The following is a 6,280-nucleotide window of genomic DNA, read 5'->3' as shown; positions in this document are numbered from 1 at the left end:
CTGCTGGTGAAAGAGCCAGCAGGATTCTTCCGCCGAGAAGCGAAGGAGGCTTAACGCTGCCGCCGTCGGCGAGGGAGGGAATCCACTACCGGCGCAACTGTTCACTTTCACCCAGCGGCGGCGCGGGAGAGCCTCTGACCCCTTCTTTTTCTCCGCCGTACATAGTGTGGGCCGAACGGCCTCCAGTCTCCCACCTAACCACATCCCAAGAACCTTAGGGTATAATTTAGTTATTCCACATGCATTGCTCTAGCTGCATGTGGACTTTTTCTGCTTTTGCACTTGAATCTAGGTGTTGGATCAAATAGGAAAGTAGTGGGGAAAGTTGTATACCATGAATCTAGGACGTGGTTCAAAGAGGAAAGGAATGGGGGAAGTAGTGGGAAAAGTTGTATAGCATGAATCTAGGATGTGGTTCAAAAAGGAAAGGAAGGGGGAAAGTTGTATCGCATGAATCTAAGACGTGGTTCAAAGAGGAAAGGAATGGGGGGAAGTAGTGGGGAAAGTTGTATAGAATAAATCTAGGACATGGTTCAAAGAGGAAAGGAAGGGGAAAGTACTAGTACAGACTGGCTATCTAGCACCTATGTTGGTCGAAAAGGGAAAACAATGACAAATGCAGCATGCACATCTGTAACGAACTGATCTTTTGTTTTGTTTTGGGGGACAAGGTTGTAGAGTTTGAGCAGGACTAGATTTTCTGCGCTCACATAGGGAAAGGTGTCTAAAGATAACAAAACCGGGACCAACACAAATATGCTCTTTGGTTGTTTGTTCTTTATTGCAACAGACTGTGCATCACCCCAGTACATCGGTAGATGCACATGGTGCTGGTGCGTCCACTGTCCTGTGCAACTCTTTAGCTGTTGTTAATCTAAGGCCTTGTTTGGTTAAAAACTCACTAGTCCCTACCTGCTTGGTTCCAGGTACTAAACATGAAGTAGAGGTTATTAAATGACATGCTAAAAGACCATGTTAGCCCTAGTAATGAACTAATAGAGACAAGGTGCGATGCGTGGCAGGGTCTTGTTTCTTTAGTCCCAAATGCCCACTTTTAGTCCCTAAAAGTCCCTCCTGTTTGGTTTACATGGGACTGACACGGAGTTTTTTTAGTCCCTCCACCAAAATGTCCCTGTAAACAAACACCCTCTAATAATGCCGCTGGAAAATTGATGCAATGCTACAGTAAAAAGCAAATTACATGCTTAACAAATTTTAGTATTAATATAATCTCTCTGTTAATATTAATCAATGCCGCCATTTGAGAAATGCTACTGTCTTGCTTTCTTTCCCATTTAGATAAGGTAGATGCTTCTTTTTGTTGGCTTCTGTGTCATCCACTGTTATTGACCACTAGTTGTTTCCTTTGCACCACTGTGTAAACAGGGTTATCTGCTTCACCTCATTGCCATTGTGACCTTTTGTTGCACTGCACAAAACACTTTTGTTTTAAGAGTGTTTTGTGCAGTTCAACCAAAATGTCACACCGACAATGTTGCTTGATTGCTTGATCTTAGTGGAACTGCATAAGAGGAGATCTTCCTTCCTATCCGTGTTGGCAAATTTGGTTCAGATCTTCTTCTTGTGAGTTGTTTGAATTCTGTTTCATGAGAGGTTAGTACTAGCCTTCTTTCACATGATTCCGCATTGTGCTTTCATATGTTGTGCTACTTTTACGGTAATGTTGCTTGATTTTAGTGAACTACACAAATGGAGACAAGACTTCCAATCTGTATGTGCACCGTAATATCCCATTGAGGTAAGATAAGGATATTTCACAACTGTTGGCCTGTATTTTGCCACTTTCATCTGAAAATTAATGTCATTGTTTAGTGATATACTTGCGCAACCTAATTGACATGCCAAATCTTACATTGAAGGCGAAGCTTGTCTGTTATTGAACCAAGTGATGAAGGGGAAGAACAAGCGGAAGAAAAACAAAAATCAACTCCCGGTGTTGTAATGAAGCACTGGAACTATGGTGACACTGGAACTGTGGTGACACAAGTAATGATAGAGTTTTACATCTTAATTTATTGCTATGGCTGGAACGAGCAATTGTTTTGCCACTGATTTGATGCCACTCTTAATGTAATACGTAATTATCTCTACTTGTGCAAACAGGGATCTTCTTTGAAGATACCATATATTTTAGTGGAAGTGCACAAGAAGATGTTGGAAACATTAAACTAATCGAGGAGTATATAGTAAGTATGGCCACCACAGTAGATAGCAACAGATGGTTCCAGAGAAATGTTTCATCTGTATGCTCTACACAATAAGCCTCCTGACAAAGGTTGGTACTCACCCACTGATTTCATCCATGTGATTGAGCTTTGTCATCTCTATTGGTGTTGTGCTACTGTTTAGATACTATCATCAAAAATAGGTATTGTCCTTGAGAAGTGCTTCATCTGTGTTGTTTTAAATATTTCCTTTCCTTTTTTCGAGCAAACAGGGATGCTAGCATTTAGTTGTCCTCTTGTCTTTGCACAACAGGATCATCCTCCTCTGAAGAAGAATATGGAGTACGTGAAGTGACTAGTTCCGATTATGCCAGGATGAAGAAGCCCTGTCTATCTTCTCATCAGAAGAAGTAGTTGAAGGATGGTTACCTGACCCCCCCACAAGACCAAACTAACTTCAGCTTAGAAGGACTGACAAATCTCCATTTTCTTGTTGTGATGCGTGAGTACACTGTTGTTCTAGGATTCTTTCCAGTGAGTTCCATTTTTCTAAAAGTGTGCTCTACATGGACCATGTAGGTGCCTGTTTAAATTGTCAATTCATAGTACAATTTGCTTTATACTAATCACTTTTTTGTATTTGTGCAAAAAGGTGTGCTCAGCTTGATTTCAACGGGAACTGCACAAAATGTTCATGAATACATCGAATCATTCATTTCCACCACAAGAAAGGAGGTGCGGAGTGAATTTGGTTGATTTTGGTGGAACCGTACAAGAAGTACGGCTGGTTTATTTAGCACGAGGTGCCATGTCAATGTCCGAACTGATGGCAAACCCTGCCCATTCCATAATCGTAGGCATTTGATATTTTGGAATGGGACAACCTTGTCAAAATTTTCTCATTGATTTTAGCAAGAAGACATGCGTTTGATATTTTCGAATGGGATGCCCTTTGCTGTCAGCAGCATTGATCCATTTTTTCTTTATTCTTTAGTTGTGAAGTAAATATTGGCTCTGACATGTGAATCGCTGAGATGCATAATCATTGATTGTTTTGAATGTTCTCTATGAATTGCCAGGCTTGTGTGTTTGATTGCAATGTACAGGAACGCTAAAAAGCTGCTCAAACTCTTTGTACTCATTTTGTTCCTTTTCACTTTGCACATTGTGAAAGTGCATACTTTTTTCTATAAGATTGGTCAAAGTAGAGATATTTGACAGCAGACAAAACTTTTATACAGACTAGAAAGGACCGGAGGGAGTACATGTCAAACTACTGCAAACGAGGTGATCACCCTGGGAATAATGCTAGTATGTATTGTTTTTGTCGGCGTTCAGGGAACGGGGGTCCCCAGACTTGCCTGCCTGCGGCCTGCGGCGTGGCTCAAAGGGGGGCCCAGCACGGCCAATCTTCACCAACACAAACCCAAGACCCTCGCGAGGGGCCAAGCCTCGCGGGGCGGACAACGCGAAGCTTCCTCAGGCACGGCCTCGTCAGGCTGGCTCACGAGGAGGCGGAGAGATCAAGGCGGGGTACCTCACGAAGTGACCATGACGCAAGCCATGACAACTCAGGGCGCGAGGCGGGTGCCAGCCCGCGCAGCGTCCCCCTTTCCTCTTTGGTGCAAAGGGGGTAAGCGCAGCCGCGGAGTACCGAGGCATCAGGCAAAGGTTGCCATTTCGGTGCAACGAGACCAAGACCAGGAGGACTACGAGACGGAGGTCACCGTGGAGCCCAAGACGGCGTCATCACCAGAGCTTTGCGCAGTTGAAGACTACTTTTGTCAGGATAGCTGATACATGCTGTCCCCCTTCAAATTAGCCCGCCATTGTTGGCTCCCTTCCCGCTCAATATTTGGGAAGAGGACTAGGGCCTCTATAAATAGGACCAGCCACCCACACAGTAGAGTCGGTCGGTCGGAGGAGAGCAGAGAGAGAGGTGGCTGAACTCCTCCCAGTAGTTCATCGCCTCAGCCAAGAACAGACCCTCGCGAGGTTGTTCTTCCTTGTATTGTTCATCATCATCAGCCCAAGAGGCAATCCACCACACCACACACTGGAGTAGGGTATTACACCACAACGGTGGCCCGAACCAGTATAAACCTTGTGTCTCTTGTGTTGTTCTTTTCTTAGTTTAGATCCAAGCATGGCAGAGGGGTGCAGGTAGGTAGGAGGCAAAATCTCCGCGCGCACCCCAGTGTTCGAACCTCAAGGGTCTACCGGAACCCGAAATCCGACATTTGGCGCGCCAGGTAGGGGTGCACCGGAATTCGTCTTCCACCGCCCCATTCTCCTCCGACCGTCACGCCCATGTCTGACGCTCGTCGGGCCCGTGCCGAGCGCTGGGCCGCACTTGCTTCCCGCGTCGCCCAGACGGCCCTTGTCGGCGGGCATCCAAGCCGTTCCCCGTCACCTGCCGTCAACGCCGCCACCGGCCAGGCGGGGGACGAGCGGCAAGCATCGTCCCAGCATCCGTCCGTGCGGCAAGACGGCCGCACCGCAACTCCCTCGCTCGCCCCAGGTGGATCTTCGTCTCGCGCGCTCCGCGCGCCCATGGAGGCTCGGGCTGCACTCATCGCGGCAAACGAGCTCCTGCGCTACCGTCCCGTCGACGACGTCTATGAAGAATGGCTCGACCGCATCGCCGAGCTCGTCCGCGCTGTAGGGGGCTCTTCCGCGCCGTCCATTCCGCTGCACCGCACCCCGCCCCGTGCGGGCGAAGAGGCTCCGGCGGTGCCCCGGCCGCCTCCTCCTCAAGAAGACGCCATGGCTCCAAGGCGCATGGCCCCTGGGTGGAACCCGCTCCGTCAGGTGCCAGCGCAGCAAGAACAGAGCTGCCAAGAAGTCCCTCGCCCGCCAGAAGCTGCCCGGGCGCTCCCTGCTCCAGCACGTCGCGACCATCCCCTGCTCCAGCATGTGGGGACATGCAAGACCAGGCTCTCCGTCATCTGAGGCCTCCTGTTGCCACAGCAGGCTGCCGCGCCTACATCACCGAACTACACAGCGTCGCGTGGCCCGGAAAGTTCAAACCACACCTGCCTCCTCGCTATGATGGCATGGCTGGCCCTGCGGAGTTCCTGCAGCTCTACGAGCTGGGCATCGAAGCTGCCAACAGAGACGAGAAGGTCATGGCGAACTGGTTTCCCATGGCGCTCAAGGACGGGGCCCGCACCTGGCTCCAGGCACAATCTCCTACTGGGAAGAGATGTGCACCCGCTTCATCGCCAACTTCCAAGGTACTCGCGACCGGCCACCCGCCGTGAGCGACATGCGCCGCATCAAGCAACAACCCGGGGAAACCCTGCAGAAGTACATCTAGCGCTTCAAGATCCCCAAGGTGACTGAGGAGGCCATCATCTCAGCTTTCTCCGACGGCGTGCGTGACGTCAAGATGAAGGAGGAGCTGGCGATGCATGAAGACCTGTGCACTTCCTTGGAGCTGTTCAACTTGGCAAACAAGTGCGCCAGGGCTGAGGAGGGGCGTCTCTCCCTCCTCGAGCTGCCTGCCGCAGACCCAGAAGAGAAGAAGCTCAAGGCCAAGGATGTGAAGCGCCAGGGGGCTGCAGTGCTCGTGGCAGAACCAGACACCAAGCGGGGCAGAGAATCAGCTCGAACCTCCAAAGGGTAGCCGGTACTGCGTGTACCACGACCTCCACACCCACAACACCAACAAATGCCAAGAACTCTGAGCCGTGCGTGAAGGAAGGATCGGCCGTCGCCCCGACCGCGGTGACCGGGGCTACGGTCGAGGAGGAGGAAGAAACGCAGGACGCTAGGAAGACCATGGGCCGCACCAAGGGTGGCGCGACCAACCTCGCGAGGATCGCTGGCAAGACCCGCATCGCGAGAGAGGATGGAGGGATCAGCCTTGCGAGGGAGACTGGAGGGATCAGCCTTGCGAGGATCGCCCGCTAGGCAATGCAGGCCTCCCACCGCTGCCGCCGCAGCCAAGGAGAAACGAGGACCGCCATCAGGACGAGGAGGCTGGGGGCTTCCAGGAGCCGCGTGCGATCGCCTGCATCCTGGGCGGAGCTCAAGCCCCAGCCTCTCAGCGCATCTTCAAGCAGTTCGCCCGCGATGTGAACGCAGTACTC

This window comes from Triticum aestivum, chromosome 4A (assembly GCF_018294505.1).
Source record: "Triticum aestivum cultivar Chinese Spring chromosome 4A, IWGSC CS RefSeq v2.1, whole genome shotgun sequence".
Lineage (NCBI taxonomy): Eukaryota > Viridiplantae > Streptophyta > Magnoliopsida > Poales > Poaceae > Triticum > Triticum aestivum.
Note: the sequence above shows the minus strand (reverse complement) of the source record.